The following is a 17,508-nucleotide window of genomic DNA, read 5'->3' on the forward strand; positions in this document are numbered from 1 at the left end:
GGGTGACTTGGGCAGCTTGCTTTGTGTTTGTAGGTCTCAGTTTCTCCTTTATAAAGGGCTTTTACAGCTCTGCTAAGTGCTATGACCTTTACTGACAGGAGTAACTTATCCTTGGCTAGAAAATGCATCCGATTGACCATGCTGCTACAGGGAGGGGGAGGGATGTCCTAACCTGCAAGGCTTCCTAGCAGAACCAATATTCCCTATTTACCTTTTGAAGGTGTTTCTTTACAGGATGTTAAACAGTTGGGACCTACGCATAGATTTCCTTGTGCTATCTCTATTGTTAGCTCCCTGCAACATGATTCTTGCACCTTGATGAAATAAATAGCATAAGATTTAATCTGTAGCTACAAAAAAGAGAGTAGGGCAATGCATAGACCAGCTTTTTCATAGACCTTATTAATGTTTGCAAATAAAACATTTCACAGTACACTACACTATTATTTATCCTTTGAAAAGATCCCTTCTGGTAATGACCTCTATCTTCTAGCAAGAGGGGGCTTTGCAGCGAGGAGGACGGCAACATCCTCTCTATGGTCTCGGTATAAATCACGCCATGGAGTTGTTTTGTCTGTGGGGAAAGAGTGAGAGCCCAGGAGCAACTCAGGTAAGGCGAGTGACTGAAAAATGTGGGTAAACCCATTACGTCCTTGTACCCATTTCACCCCAGAGCCCTGTATGAACAAAATTGTCATCTTCTAGCACGCACAAATGGCTAAGAAACATGATTTTGTGGCCCGTAGGTGGGGCCGTGGCTGTGTGCATCTCCTCCCAGCACCACTCACCATGGCTCAACACCCCAGGCAGGATTTCCACCCCGGAGTTTAATTCTGTTTCCCCTGGACTCCTACCCTCACCTGCCTTTGGCAGCAGCGTTTGCTGAGCAGCGGGGGCTGGGTTAGTGCCTGCTCCGTTGTGGAGGGTCCCAGGTGGATGGATTCACCATTTTGCAGAGTAATGAGGACGAGCAATCCCACACATGCCACCGAGGGAGAGCTGGTCAGGTTTTGCTCTGGCATTTGGAGCCCTGGCCCAGCACAGCTGGAGCGGGCGGTGAGATGGAGCCCGTGGTGGGCCGTTCCCCACAGGAGATGCTGATCACCCCTGATTGCTCCTCAGCTGGGCGGTGGGAGGCTCTGGTCGAGCTGGGGCAGTCGCCACCCAGCACTCCCTGCTGCTCCCCACCCAGGGGGGTGACTTGTCTCCCCAGGGATCCCTGGAGAGGTATTTCAGGCAGTAAATTGACGTTTTGGGTGTGATGGCTGAGCACGGTAGAAGTAACTGCTTGGAAGTGAACAGGCTGTACTGGAGCTACTGGATTCCTCTGGCCCCGGTGAGTTCCTGCCTGCCTGCGGGGAGGGCTGTGGTGTGGGGGGCTGCAGGGGCATCTCCAGCGGTGCCTTTGCTGTTGGGGGGTAAAACTGGGCTTCAGAGTGAGCTCAAAGGGGTTTAGGAGACTGTGGTCAGTGGGCTAAGGGCTTGCTACAGGGCACAGAGCAATGGGGGTGGCTGAGCGTGCCCCCAACCTTTCAGCCTCACCCTCCTGAAAACCTGGTTGCGTTCATTATGGCTCAGGGAGGGAGCAAACAGCTTGAAAATGAAAATTTCCAAGGCAATCCTCAGTGAGATCGGAGCTAGTGCAGGTGACCTGAGAGAGCTGAGAAACAAGGAGAAACCAGGAGCTGATCTGGGTCAGGAAAAGCAGTCTGAAACTCCTGCAAGCAAGGAATTGGGAGCACGGAGACTGAAACCCGTCAGCTGGGGAAGGGGGGCTGCACCCTGAGGGGGCTTTAGCAGGGGGAGCTGGAGGCCGAGAGCAAGGCTGCAGCTCCGCCGGGTCGGTGGCTCCCAGGCAGAGTTGGGGAGCTGCTGGTTTTGGGTGGCTCGGCTCTCCCCGTGGGGCACCGCTAGATGGTGGCAAGAGCTCAGCCTTGAGCCCGGCTTTGCTGGGCCGGGAACGGGTCCGCTCTCTTTGCGGAGCAGCCTTACCCCGAAGCCGGGCAGAGCAGGCATCTGTGCGGGTCTGGGAGCGGGTGTTTGTCCTGCGAGGGCGTGGGGTATGGGTCACGCGAACCCCTTCCTGGCTCTGATCCTGCGGGGAAAGGGTAGGAAGGGGAAAATCAACTCTGGCAAAGCTACGGAACAAATCAGCAGCAGTGAGAGGGTGTAAGGTGTCCTGAGTCCTGTTGTAGAGGCTGTGTGTCTGTCTGTCAGTCCCTGCTGCTGCCCTACCCACTCGGAGCAGACTCAGCCAGAGACCTTCGGGGACTCGGGTCAGCAGCCGGTGCTCCTGGCCCTGCCCGGTGCTCCAACGGCCCTTTCCTTGGTGAAATGCTCCATCGCAGGGCCCCCACAGCCCTCCTGGGGGGTCTGTGACCCCAAAGGGAGGTGGGAGCATCCCTTGTTGGGACTGCTGGGAAGTCGGGGTCTGCATCTGTCGGGTGTTGTGGCTGCGCCTCCTGAACAAGCGTAAAGGAGCAGTAGTACAAAGGTGGGCTGCTTCTGTCCTTCCCCGGATAAATATTTCCTTGTCAGATGTTGTGGACCCCCTAAAATAGGGGGGATTCACTTAGGAAGGGACGAAAAATCGTTTGAACAGCAGCAATTTTCCAGCCCTTTCCCCTTGTCCTGGTTTTGGCTGGGATAGAGTAAATTTTCTTCCTAATAGCTGGTACAGTGCTGTGTTTTGGATTTAGTATGAGAACAATGTTGATAACACTCTGATGTTTTAGGTGTCACTAAGTAGCGCTTATCCTAAGTTAAGGATTTTCAGCTTCCCATGCTCTGCCAGCAAGGAGGTGTGCAAGGAGCTGGGAGGGAGCACGGCCAGGGCAGCTGACCCGAACTAGCCCAAGGGGTATTCCATACCATAGAATGTCATGCCCAGTATATAAACTGGGGGGAGTTGGCCGGGAGGGGCAGATCGCTGCTTGGGCTTTGGTCAGCTGGTGGTGAGCAATTGCATTGTGCATCACTTTCTCTTCTTGGGTTTTATTTTTCTCTTCTTTTTGTTATACTCCTTTTCATTACAATTATTATTATATTTTATTTTTTATTTCAATTATTAAACTTCTTATCTCAACTCATGAGTTTTACTTGTTTTCGATTCTCCTCCCCATCCCACTGCGGGGGGAGGAGTGAGCGAGCGGCTGCCTGGTGCTTAGTTGCTGGCTGGGGTTAAACCATGACACCCCTGATGTTCCCAAGTGGTCTCTTAGTTCAGATGCTCCTTTGGACTTGGTCAGCGCCCAGGTTTTGTGCGGTGAGCTCAGGTGTAGGAGTGAAGACAGGGATTTTTCAGCGAGGTTGACTTTATCTATAGCTTCCAGTTGAGGCTGTGCCCCTTGGCATCTCCTCTTGCACTGGACCCAGCTGAGGTGCCGATGGGGAAAGGGAGCGCTGTGGGATCTCCCCGTGGGAGAGGTGTTCCCAGCCAGTGTACAGAGACCTGCCGGGTTTAGGGGGGCTCTGGGTGCCAGCCAGGAGCGTGCCTGTGCTGCTCCCCTCCTGCAGTCCTGCTCTCCACCACGTCCCCCGGCTGCCACGAAGCACAGCAGGAGACCACACTGTGCCGAAACAGCTCCTACCTGACAAAATGCCTTGTCTCTTTTGTCTCCATCTGTATTTTCAATAAACAACGCACCCAGCCTTAGCACTCACTCAGCAGTAAGCATGTAGTATCCCCCGAGTAGCATCCGAGGCCATGGATGCGCTCTTCTAATTAGAAACAAATGTTTCCTGCGACAGGGGCCCTGTAGCATTCCCAGGGCTGCTTTGTAGGGCTTCTAGACCGGCTCAAAGCTGATCCTACAAACTGGGGCTCGCTCCAGGTGAGTGTTGGAGAGAAGTAGCTCCTTTTTGCACGTTTGGTGCAGCAGAGACAGCCCGATACCTCGGCTTGGTTCTGATCCCACAGGTTCTTCCACGTCTGCAGTTGCTTGGGGAAAGTCTGGGGAATTAGTTCATTTTTCCTGGGTTTTGCTCCCAGGCAGGGAAAGGGAACAGCAGGAAATTGGTAAGGAATAAATTGGGCTTGTGGATCTCCCCCATTGAAGCCCAGCCTGGCGAGTGGAAGGCTTACCGAGCAAAGGTCAAAGCAATTAGACAAGCCTGTTCCTGCTATCGATTAGAGGAGGTATTGTGGAGGATTTGCCTTTCTCTGTTGTGACAGTCATAAACCTCAGCCCCCCAGATCTGACGTTGGTGCTGGCTAACAAGCGCTGGGTCTGTCTTAATTCAGAATTAATATCAACAGCAATATCAGGAGGAGAGAGGTGGTGTTTCCAGGAAGATGGCTCAAACCTCTTCTGGCAGCAAGGCATTAGTATCTCTTGACCAGCACAAGGATGCTCTGCCATCACCGAAGCACAGTGATCTGCCTGGTGTCAATGCAGCCCTTCTGCAGGGGTTACTGTGTCCCCAGCATTTTGTGTGCAGAAGGGACGTAGACCGATACAAAGCAGTTTTTCAGCAGAAAAGCTCTCTCCACCAAGCCGTTGCCCAGGCATGACTGTACATGCGTAAAACAAACAAGTGACTGTAGCGCGGGGGGAAGCCCGTACCCTGGCACACAAGGCGGCCGTCATCTTCTCAAAGCCTGGGCGCAGCTGGAGGCCGGCACGGACCCTGGTGTCAATTGGAGCAGCTTGAAAGCTGCTGTGTTTGAGCTGACTAGCTGGAGGAAGGAGTCCCCCGGCGTCCAGGGCTTGTTGGAGCCCAGCGCTGCTGGCACTTGCCTGCTTTTGCTTGGCTGGGGTAGCTGAATACTCTGGGGCAGATAATGGCCCCCCTGGAACGGTCACCCCGACAAAGTCAAAATACTTAGAGAAGCACTTCCCCGTCATTGAGAACTGGGATCTGAGCAGATCTGAAAACCGGAGGGCTAAGTGTGAGCACTCGCTGAATAATGCAACCTCGGGTCAATGTGCCAGCTACTGTAGCATCAAGATCTCCCCTTGAGTCATTTGTGGCATCACAGCAGCAGATAGAGCTAAATTTGAGCTAAAGTTCATAGCTGCCCAATAATGAAGTCCAGGCTACCATTCCTGGATGGGATGGAGAGGACATGGTGATGCTTCCCAGGAGAAGGAGCACGCCGTGCAGGGAGGGTGCTCACAGCCCTGCCGCCGAGGGCGAGGGGCTTCTCCCATTACCTGCCATCTGCTGCTGGCATCTCTGCTAAACTCTCGCAAGCCCTAAGTCCCTTGAGGCTGTCTGGTGCTGTGCTGATCTGGCTGCCGCATGAATATCTTAACCATCAGATGAGAGCTGAGTGGTCCTTACCCAGGCGTGGGGAGCGTTACCCAGCCTTTGGGGGCTGACGGGGATCGGAACAGGTCTGGCGAAGGTTCGTTTGCTGGCATGAGCTGCTGCACATGAACAGGGTTGGTGTTTAAGATCATGGGCAGCAGAAGCTTGCTGAAGCCAACATTTCTGGTAGTGTTGAGTCCTTCCATGTGTGGCTTATAACCTACTTGGAGCGGTAGGTGCGTGTGTGTTGGAAACCTCAGTAACTTGAGAGCTGCTGCTGCTTCCCCTGTGTGCTGGTGAGAGTCGGGTGCATTCGTGCCTCCAGACTCTTGTTTGCTGCCATGCTTAGGGCAAGATGGTAGCGTGTTTTCCACCGAGAGCATCTCTCAGAGGATCTTCAAAAGCAAAGAGCATCTCTCTTTGTCTACAGGCGTGGCCTGTAGGAGCTTTTAGCACTGAGACAGCTCTGCTGTGGTGTGGAGGAGGAGGCTGGTAAATGGAGTAGGAGCTGCTACGGGTGCTCTCCATGTGAGTCCCATGGTGTAACCTCAGGAGGGCCAAAAGCTTGTGACTCTTGAGGATAGCACAACGTGTCTGCTATTTTTGGCTAAATTTCCTGAGAGCAGCTTGCAGATGTTCATGTCATTGGAAGCACGATGTCTCCAGGAGCTGCCGTATCTGTACGGGACAGCCCAGGAGAGCCATCAGCTGCCTGCTGGAGAGGTCTCTCTGGTGGGGTCTGTCTCTTCTGGGGCTTCTTAGTAATGCTGCTGCCTCCTCCTCCCAGCCTTATTTCATGTGACACACGGCTTTGCCCATAAGTATGCCATTGATTGCAAAACCAGACGGTACCTTGCTGCCAAGAGATTTTGGGAAACATCCCTCCCCGCTGCCCTCTCCACGGCGAGAGGGTGCTCTGGGCGTCGTTCTGCTCGTTTCCCCAAAATAAGTCACTTCCAGCCACAAGCATCTGGCGTTTCTGCTGTTGCAGAAAGCTGCCAGTAAGACTGCAACCTTCGGCATGCCTGTGAGCGAGCCCATTCCTGGAAATGGGAAACCCTCCACTGAACTGACTGTCCATCCATTTCATCACCCAAGCTTCTCCATGCCGAGTGTTAGTAGGGGTTGCTTTTCCTTCTGGCAAATGCAAGTGTTTGGGTGGGTTGGTTTGTTTGTTTGTTTGTTTTAACCTTCCGGGAGAAGATGCCAAGGATGTGTTAGAGGAGTTTAATTTAATTTCTTGGGCTTCCAGAGGTGCTGAAACCAGAGGGTGAATCACTAATCCATCCCATCTGGGGAGGCAGGGATCTGCGTCATGCCAGCACGGACGGCTGTAAACGGCGGGGCGGGGGGAGAGGTATTTTCGAGGCTGACATAAAAAGAAAGCAAAGCGATTGATTTATTTACTGCCAAAGCCACAAGGGAGAAGAACCCCCATCAGCAGAGCCAGAAAGATCATTTAAGCCAGAAATCTCTTTGATGTCTCTGGCTTGGTTTGGGGTCTGTGTTTGGGGCTTTTTGCCTTGCTTATCCAGGGGTGGTGGTAACAGCGGGGAGGGCTGCTGGGGCGTGGGGTCATCTCCTGTGCATGGATGGATGGAGAGATGGGGTGGGAAGTGCTGCGTATCAGATGGGAGTGGGCAGGCTCACTGGTTTCTTTTTGGGGTTTTGGGCTGTTTTGAGGGGCTGTTATAGCTTTGACAAATGCTGATACGGGGCACCCAAGTCAGGATACCCTGCTGTGATGTAGGACCTGAGCAAGATGATTTCTAAGTTACAGGCAGCTCCACACTCTCTGTGGATGGAAGTAGCTCCGCTGGGCTCTCCCTCACCCACCACAACCATTTACTGCGACTGCGTTAAAAAAACAGTGGCACCTCTCACCTTGTACAGACCTTGCCCGTCTCGATGCCTAGGTGCTGAGGGATTGGGGCTTGTGTGCATTTCTATTAAAATTCATAATGCACAATAAAAATTGTGGCGAGACTAACCGCTGCTCATGAAGAATTGAAGACTGCTGTTTCTGGTCGGGAAATGCTTTACGGAGCTAGGGGTGCGTTAAGAGAAAGCAGGCTTGAATAAGAAGCACAGCTGTACCTCTGCAGCTTACGTTTTTACATAAAAAAAAAAATAATCAGCTCTCCTGTTCTGGCAAAGATACAAGCTTGAGTGAATCTGAGAGACACCCTGGCCTGGAGACCACCAGGTTTCTGGAGACCGCCTCATGCTCCTGCTCCAGTCTGCCTCTTGCTTCATGTCCTCATCTGCAAAACAGGGATAAAACCTCTCTGTCCCGATGGATAAGAAGATAGAAAGAGCCCGGATTGGGACAGGATCAATGCTCCCAGCAGGGAAGAGCATCGGTGTGAGGCTGCTGTAGTCGTAGGTGGCAGTCTCGCATCTCCGTATGGATGTTCGTTAAATGAGAGGTTGTGTTTTGGAAGGATTTCGTGGGGGTGGCAAGGTCTGTAAGCCTCCCTGGGACAGCCAGGAAGAAAGGCAGGGCTCCGTGCTTCCCGCCGCGCTCTGGGTTAATGCTGCTGGTTCTCGCTGCTCTGCGCTGCGGCTTGAATCCAAAATCAGATGTTCAGAGCCCTCTCTGCAGGAATTCAAAGCACTCCTGGATTATTTCAACACTGAAGGTTGTAGCGAGAGGGAGAGCTGCAGCATTTAACTTTGATTTGATTTCTCTTTCTTCTTGTGCCTTTTAAGACTTTCAGGCCCATAACTTTCCCTCCTACCCCCCGGGATCCACCCCGCCACGTCTATCTGCTCATCACTTATCTGGAGCTGGCAGGCAGCCGGCTTCGCTCCCGTCCTCAGCAGCAGAAATGCAGCTGGTTGTGTTGACAGCCGTCTTGATAGCAAGAGCGAGGACTAGAAGGTGCCTAAGAGTGGAGGTCTCCCGGTGCTTTTATGAGTTTTTCCTCCTATTTATGGCCAGGGTATTCCCACAAGACAGCACGGGGAAACTTGGTGTGTCTGTTGCCCGTCCATGGGTTGACCTTCCAATGCCAGATGTGCCGCTGGGGTAACGTGTCCAAGCACAGGTTTCCTTCTGAAGGTGTCATATGGAAATCCAGACTCCATCCCCTGCAAATAGCCTTCAGAGTGATCCAGAGAGACGCGTACTTGGCTTTCCCCTGGGGATTTGCTTACGGGTGGGCTTGCTCTAGCATCTGGCTATACTCTAGCATCTGTATAGCCTTACAAACCTGGGCCTAAAATGTCTGAAAATGTGAACACACATGGGCAAAATTATTATTTCAGGGGTCTGAGCCATGGTCACAACCAAGTGAAGTTATTTTGAAGACCTTTGGCTCTTCTTTCCTAGGGGGGTGTAGGCTATCCCAGGTCATCTACTGATTTGCCCCCACTCACAACGAAGGGCAAGATTGGGAGCATTTAGTGCAAGATCTGAGGCAGTTGGGTCTCGGGATGTCTCATCCCCTCCTCTAAATAGCAATACTCCCTGAGATTTAACACCCTCATCTTCTTACTGCAGAAAATAAGCTCTTTGCTCAAGAAGCGAGGGCTTTTATCTAGATTAGGGCTGAGAAGACTAAGCAGGGAAGAGGCCTTTGAATTTGGTCAGGAGCGCTACCATCTGGCACTTGGATGAGCTTTGTCTATTCTTTGCTGAATCTTTTTGTGGCTTGGGGTTAATTTGTGCTCGTTATGCTGGGGAAAAAAAAAAAAAAAAATCACTGAGTGTCTGAACTGGTTGTCCCAGGGCAAGAGCTCCTCAGCATCCCAGCTGCTCTCGCCCCTCTGATGGCAGCTGATAATAGCAGAGGGTCTGGGGCATTGAAGAGCTCTGAAGTGATCACAGTTATTGTTGTCCTGATGATAGAGAGCACTAAAAGTGCTGCTCTGGGCATGGCAGCGTGTTGGCTCTGCAGAGGAGCTGCGGAGCTCCTGCACTGGGTAGGGGTTTGGAGAATGACCTCTGCGTTGAGTCTCTGCAGAGGCATGATGAAGGTCTGATCCATCGCTGGTTGATTTCTGTGATAGTTTTTAATGTTAATTTTGCTAAGTGATGGTGGCTATTGCTTTTAATTGCTCTGAGATTAAGTCCAGTGATTGCATTTAAAAATGTTGCTCTCCTAATCCTACGGTACTTTCATGTCTGCTTTCCTCTTGCACGCGGTATCGCTGAGATGCTGAGCAATGCCACGAAAGGAGCCCTACAGTAAAGGGAAAGTAGATCCACACTTCTCAACACTGTTTCTAAATTTTCCCCAGATTTTAGGTCTATATTTTGGTTTGTGGCTCATCTGCACAGCTCGTCTTTTCTTTCTAAAGTGCCCTAAACTTTTGATGCTCCCATCTGCGAAGGGGAGAGGGCTGTCCACCTGCATCCTCTTCCTCTAGCCCCAGTTTTCTTTTTCCTTAAGAAAGCTGCAGTTTCTTTCCTTCTATTTACCTTCATCAAACAGTCTGTGCTGTTATTTTCTTGTCGTACCTCCGCTTGTCATGACGAGAAAAATAATCCTGTTTGTGCTGTTGAAAAAAAATAAATAAATAAAATAGAGAGGAGCAGATTTTGGATTTCACAGGACTGGGTATCACCTGCAGCGTGAAGGCTGTGACTTGTGCTGCCCCGGCTGTTTCCCTTCCATTCCTGCCCTTCTGCATTCCCCCACGGTTGTTTTGTACTTAACATCTTCCTTTTATGAACACATTTTCCATCTGGGCTGGATTATTTAGGCATCCCAAGGCATGTTTTAAGCTACATCTCCCCTCCCCCTCTTCCCAGGAAAAAGGTATTTTATGCAAAAGACTGCACCGGCCCCTCATATAGCGCTGGTTAATTAATTGCCTCGCAGCGAGCGGGGCTGTCGGATACAGATGAGCCCAGGAGCCGGAGCTGAGCGAGCTCCGGTAGCTGAGCACCCAGGTCTGGGCTTCTCTGCCAGGCTGGAAAAGGGAAAATCTTCAGTTCCGTCAACTCTTCTGACCCTTTGGGGGTGACCAGAGGAAGAAGGGGAGCGTTCACCAGCAAGGTTAAAATGTTAGCCGTACCCACTGGTGTGCTGATGGGGGGTCTTGGGCAACTTGGCTGGGAATTAGGACTGCTTACCTGGGGATGTGCTCAGGGACCAGACCGAGGGAAGGTTGGGACTTTAATGCCTGAATAAATCCTTTTGATATAATCTAAAATCAGGCTTGGTTTCACAAAGCCCTCGGCCGCTCTGCTCCCCCGCTGCGGTGGGAGGGGATGGGGAGCCGTGACCCGGCGAGCACTCGGGATTGCTCGGCAAATTCCCTGTTAAACATCACCATGTTTTCTGCCAGGGGAGCGCTGAGCGAGTATATCATGCTAGATCAGGTCAGCCTGACTCGCATTACCATGTTTTGCTGAAATGACCCCAAAACATTTGATTACTTCAATGAAATGAAATTGGATCTTGCTGCTGGTGCATTGCATGATGCAAGTTATTTTTTTATTGTCTATTTTATCCCACGGACGAGGCTTCCCAGCAAGGTGTACCCCTGTACTGCCAGGCAGGTACCTTGTTAGGTCAGCTTGGAAAGAGGCATCGTCCTGGGTTCACCCCTGGAGCCCAGCCACGCCAGGGACCCTCCCCGAGAGAGAGGATGAAGGCAGGAGGAAACGCATTATTAAAGAAAAACACGGTGTAACGTTGATGCCAGCTGCCTTGCTTCTGGTCACTTCGTCACAGTAAACCGATTAGAAAATTAGAGTTTCCAAAATCAGAAAGTTTTCCTTGCACAAGTGAATGAAAACTTTGATTTATAATTATTATTTTTGAAATATCAACTTTTTACTCCAGGATGGAAAGAAACCCGTGGTTTAAGCCTCTCTGTGGCCAGGAAGTCTTGGATTTAGGTCAGTTTTACCCCACGCTTGAGAGATTTGAACTGCAAACACAAAAGACTTTACTTATTCCTTCTCAAAAGAAGGGTCTTTTCAGTTTTATGAATAGAGAAGTTGCCCGAGCTGGATCATAGCAGCACTTTGGACTTTGGGAAGGTCCAGATCTTGGTGCAGTCCATGCTGGGGGTCTTACTCCTGCTTGGAAAAACATGACACACCACTCGTTCCTCTAAATAGAATATAATTCTTTTCAGCTTTAACAAAGTTAAAATGAGGAAAGTAAAACTTAAATTTTGCAATTAAACTAAGACTAGGCTGTTGTGCTGCGCATGGTGGGGTTCGCCTCTCATAACTGAGAGTTTAAGCATAAATGTTCTGCTCTTTTTGAATGCCCTGAAACCAGTTCCTTCATCCTAGATAAAGCCCGCGATGACAGCACAGCTCGCTGAGGACACATCCAGTCAATGAACGTACGCAATCCAAAAGGGAGATGAAATTATGAGGATTTATTTGTTGTCCTCCCTCTCCCATCTGCATTTATTTTCCTTTCAGGCTCTGTTGAGCAGCAGGTAACAGAGCCTAGAAATTACAATTTATTTATTATTTTAATCCTGGAGAGCTGCAAATTTCTAGCCTGCTTGAAATGCAACCCTCGGGTGCCGAGGCTGATGGCAAACCCAGGCTGTAAACTTGCTTTTTCCTGACCCTTATCAGCAAACATGCCCAACCCCTGCACCAGGCAAAATGAAAAGACTCCGAACAAGAGGGTTTAAGCAGCTTTGCACAAATAGGATTTGCACCAGTTTGTTTCTGATAAACAACCCCCGAGTTCAGCTCCTCCTACTCAGCCCAAATAGCTCGAGTGGATAGAGGTTATTTTGTTCCTCCTTTAAACCAAAGGCACCAGGAGCTCGGCTGGCAGTTTATTGTGCACGTTTGTAAAGGTAACCGGGCTGGCGTTGCTCTTCCCCGGCTTCTGGCGCTGAGATTTGGCGGGGCTGAGGCTGCCAAACAGCAGCAACTTGATCTCGGGCGCTGAACTCTGGGTCCTGGAGCAGCAGACGATGCAGGCAGGGAGCAGGAGGGTCGGGATGGAGGAGCCCGGGGACACGCACGGCTGGGGATGTCGGTGCTCGTGATATGTGAAACCTTTCACCTTTTGAAGCCACCGATTCAAATCGGGAATGGGCAGTAATGGCTGGAAAGGCAGTGCCCGCAGTGTGAAATGGGCCAGCGAGCTCGGCTTGTGTCCTCGTGGCCCCACGTTGTCCCCAGAAGCCACCTCAGCCTGGTGCTCACAGCAGCACATCCATCGCCCCAGGCCAGCTCCACCAAACGGGCGTTAATCCCGAGCAGAAATTAGGGCAAATAACCAGAGTGCTTAATCCAGTGACACTGGCATGTGCAAAACGGACTCGATAAACTCCCGTAATGACTGATGACCCCTCTTCCCAAGGCCAAACGCACTCGGAGCTGAGCTGTGGCAGGGATGGATGGGGTCAGCCCCTCCAAAACATTCATCTTCACGTCACGGCTGGGTGCTGGGAAACATTTGGAAACCATCAGGAGCGTGAGTCAAACTGACTCGTGGCTCTTGGCTCCGACCGGGAGCTGTGCTCGCTTCTCCCTCGCCGCAGAAATGGTGCGGAGCGGCCGGCTCCTCCAGGAGGGCTGGGTGCGATCCTGGCAAAGCACTCCCCAAGCGCGGGGCTGGTCCTGGTGGGGTTTCCCCATTCTCGGTGATTCCCTTTGCCCCCTCCATCGCTGCTAACCCACCGACCTCGGCACGGCGCTTGGCTGGTGATGGATTAACCCCTCTAGCACCGCTGGGTGTTCGCATCCCCTTACAGATCGGGTACCGGAGCCCGGAGGGGATGCGACTCTGCGGCACGAAACTATCTTCAGGAAAAATTCAAGAACACGCTCCCAGCGTTTTGACTCACAAATCCACATTTGAATTGGCTGTTTCCCTAACAGCACGGAAGGATAATTCTCCATAAAAATGCTCATTGATGTTTTTTACTGCTAAAGCATCTCAAGGCAATAATTTTCCCTGCAGACCAAAGTGCAGAAAATTGTCCAAGCCTTTTTAATCCTGCTGGAGGGAAAGCAAAGGGTAGTTTTCAAGATGACTCCAGAAAAATATTTGGCAGCTTTAACCTCTTGCTAAACAACTTTTGGACAGTGTGTAAACAGTCTTCTGGTTTTATAAACATGGCATCCAGATTGTTGAGTGGAAAAAAAGCTGAAGCCATCACGTGAAAGGAAGATGTATTGCTTCCGGCAGCTTAAGTATTTTTATATTCGCTCAGGGTTAAGGGTTTGAGTTTGGACATATTTTGCATGGGAAATCTGGGAGGGGAGAGAGAGGTGGCACTGGAGGGGGAAAGCACCTGAATCTGGAAAAATATGACGTTATAGAAGCATCTCTTGACAGCAATCCCCATGCACATTTGATACCTAAGCGTGGGGGGAGGCAGGTCACCCCTGCTCCCCTCTGCTCTAGAGGGATCAGTTTTGACGCAGAGGGATCCATCCTCCCAGCACCCATGGGTGTAACGCAGGCGAGCACCTCTACAGGCCATCCCTTTGTATTGAGGAAATGCTTCTGGCATCTAACAAATATTTTTCTACTCTTCTGATTGGGCTAAATGATTAAACACTCACCAGTGGCAAACACCCCCCCCCCCAATGCTCCCCCCAATCCCCCCCCCCAAAAAACCCTAAACCAACAAAACCCCAAACCAACAAAAACCCCACCAACCGCCCCATGCATTCTCTGGGAGATGAATATAGCCTTTGCTGGATTTATTTTTTTTTTTAATGTTAAAAGCCCCATGAGCAAGCACCGGAGGAACCTTCTCTCGTGCCTCCCCAGGGCGGTGGAGGAGAGGCAGCGGCTGCGGGTGGGATAACGGGGTGACGGCACATTTTGGTGGCCCCCAGGGGAATGGGGCATCTGGAGGTGAAATGGTTTGGCCAAGGGTGTCATGTGAAAATTCCCGTGTCGCACGAAATTTCCTTCTGTCGCAGCAGAATTGCTTGGAAGGGGTCTAGGGCTTGATTTGAATGCTAATTCTTTTCTTCTAAAAACGCTTGTGTAGGTACAGTTATTCTAGTGTAATAATAGTGATAAGGTGTAGCAAATTAATAATTAAGAAGAAAGGTTTCCACATCGTGGTTTGGGGATTTTGGCAGCCCGGTGCTCTTGCCTGTAGTAACTTTTTTCACCCTGGTACCCAGGCTCGATGAACACGTCTCTCCTTTCCTCATCTCTGGCCCTTCGCTAACCGTCTCCCCTGGGCTATGCGGAAAACAGACGCCAGAGCTCAGGATGGATTTCAAGCAGCAAGGAAGAGCGGGAGGAAGGTGCTTCCCTCTATATTGCACCGATATTTCTCTGGCTACTCAGGTTGTGTTCGCCCTTGCTTTGGGGGATGAAGACAGGGATTTTTTTTTAATCCTTTTCACTTGCCTTTTCTAGCTGAGGCCAAATGTGGAGAATTAATTCAAAGGTGAATATGGGAAGACTTCATCCATTGCCTGGAGGAAACATAAGTGCTTCTACATGAGATTCTTTCATTTCTCCTTAAAAACAGCTCTCAGTACATGTAATGTTTCTCATCATTATATTGCCCCATTTATCCTGGAGTTTAGTTCATCTGCAATTACATCTTGCAGCATTTCACAAGGCCCTTCAACTCTGTCTCACTGCTGTGCCTTGTCGAAGCCGAATTGAATCGAGCTTAGGATATGGATAGCCTTTTGTTCTTTTAAAATCATGTTTTTCAATTTGGCCTTCTTCCCCAGAGATTGTCTGTTGAGACTGCCTGCTCTCCTCTTGCTGGATTTGGTGGTGTCTTACAGTAAGGCTGTTTCTTGTTTGTTTGTTTTTTTTTTAAAGTAAGAGACAAAAATCACATTAACCCTGGGATTCCTTTAAATGCCATCTTGAAAGTAATATTTCTTATAGTCAGCTTAGTCCTTTCCACATAGTGAGTAGCACTAACCTGAATCGGATGCTGACATTTAAAATTAATCCTAATCATTCCATCCCTCTCAAGAAAAATCAGCAAGTCCCACGCTGCCCTCCAAAGCAAGAGAGTTTGATGAGAAGCAGAGCTTGGTCCCAGTTCAAGCTCTGGTTTGAGCTCCTTGAACGTTTGGGGAAGGGACAGATGTAGGTGAGATGGTGGGTGCTCCAAGTGCTTGCAGTTGCTGAGGCTTTGTTCAGACCTGCCAGGATCTGGGTTGTGGAAAAGATTTTGGGGGTGATGAAATGGTTAAATGCTGGGAGGGGGGGTGCCCTGACAAGCAAAAAGAAGAACTGTCCTTGAATTTGGGAGTGTTTCTTCTCTGTTTCTTAGAGAAACAGTAACTGTGGGGTTTAGACCAAGAGCTGAGCTGCCAAGGAAGCCCCTCAAGACCTGTCAGGTGAGGAAGAACTCATAAACTCCAAGGTTTCATGTGGCTGGGTGTCTCAGGAGGAGCATGAGAGCTCTCGAATACAGAAGTGATGGTGAGGATGTCTTGCAAAACACCCATTTATGGAGGTCTACAAGTGTTTTGAGCAATAACCCTGTTCTGAATATCCCACGTTGGACCGTACTTGCCCAGAGTGAATTTTCCAGTTTAGGATGGGAGTCCTGGGCAAAACCTGGGATCAGAAAGGGGTTTTCTACCTTAGGCAAGCTGGGAAATTAATCTCTCCCATCTAAGCCTGTGAGTGCATGGATAGAGGGGTTAGCTGCAGCACTTTAAAAAGCACGTTGCAAAGGACAACACAAGTGGACTGGCAAGAGAGAAGCGTAACTAGATTGTGATCTTCCAGTAAAACCAGTCAGTCCTTCCTGGAAGTGGGAATTTAGTTTTATCTGTGACTGATCTGAAACCAAATGTATATATGTACATGTGTGCCAAGTGGTTTGGTGGTGGGTACCCACACCGGGGATGTCAGGGAACCGGGGGCAAACGTCTCCGTTTTCAAGTATTTGATGTTGGATCTCCTGCACGCCAGCTTATTCCATCAGGTTATTGACTCGTGGTATGGATGTTCCCTGGCTTCTGCATAATGCATTGAAAAGCTTTAGTTTCTTTTTGATGTAGAAGTGAGAACATTCTTAAATCTGAATTTTGTGGGAGAGGAGAAACCATTTTCTTTCACGGTCTCATGATTTGAAGTTATTTCCTTTTAAAGCAGTGGACTTTTCTAGCACACCCTTAATATTAGATATCATAGAGTATGAACGGAGTAAAAAAAAAAAGCGAACTCCCTTCGACAAACATCTACTAATTTGTAGTTTGCACACATCTGCACTAACGAAAAAATGCATATTGGCTGTGGATCTGCTAATGAGTTTAGCAGAATATTTCATCGGTCAGAGAGCTGCAGAGCGAGCTCCAGCCCACAGAGAGCTGCGGGGCAGACCTGGTTCCCAGCACGCAAGTGCTGGAGTCGGGTTTTTTGGCGCTGGGTGGGCTTGGTTTGTAGGTGGGTGTTGTGAGCGCGTATGGAAAATTGTGTGTGCCCATGAAAGCTGAGCGTTGCCGTGAGGTTGGGTCTGTAGCTGGATGAGACCCTTTTGAGGGTGTAGAAGTGAATAATGCTCGGGGATGGAGCATTACTGAGGGATCTGCGTGTCTTGTACCATCGAGCCACCAGTGCTGAGCCTGGAGGTTACTCTCGTCCTGCCCTGAGCGGTCACGGTGCCTTTGCATCTGCTCATGGGGAGCGTAAATCCGACCCCTCCGACCTGGCAGCGCTTGGTGTTTGTTTTGCATTGGTGTAACAAGAGTACACACCGCTGTCTTGTCTTTTGGTTTTTTTTTTTTTTTTGCTGGCTTTGTCCTGTGTGCTATAAATAAGCCTGATCAGGAGCAGTTGATGAACTCTCTGCCCTGCTGACAGAAGTGTCATAAGTGCAAAGGTTGGGTTTTATTTATTTACTCGAGGCCACGGTTGCTGTGCAAAACCACCTCCTCGGTCAGGATGCGGCTCTGCCCGGCTGGGCTCCCTGCGGGCTGAGCTCCCCTCTCCTCTGGGGCAGCGGGTGGTGAAGGGAGGGGGTTTAGTTCACATGGGAACGTGTGGCCCATTCCATTGGGATCCCCAGGAGATAGGTATGGTGGTCTCCCATGAACGTGAAATGGCCCACTGGATGGATCTGAAGAGGTGGAGAGATGTCTGTGTCTTCCTGGAGCGGTCAGTCCTGCAGCCTGTGCTGACAAAGCTGCCCCATCTCATGGGGCTTGGCACAAACAGCCTTTTTTTAAAGTGGGGAAAAATCAGTGATGGGCTGGATTTGGCTCTCCAGGTGCCTGTAGAAATAAGACGTTTAGTGTGATACTGTCTTAGAAGATTAATCCTAAACTATTGAAAGTAGTAAGTTTTCTCCAGCAGCTTCTCTCTTCAG

The sequence above is a fragment of the Gymnogyps californianus genome, chromosome 20 (assembly GCF_018139145.2).
Source record: "Gymnogyps californianus isolate 813 chromosome 20, ASM1813914v2, whole genome shotgun sequence".
NCBI lineage: Eukaryota > Metazoa > Chordata > Aves > Accipitriformes > Cathartidae > Gymnogyps > Gymnogyps californianus.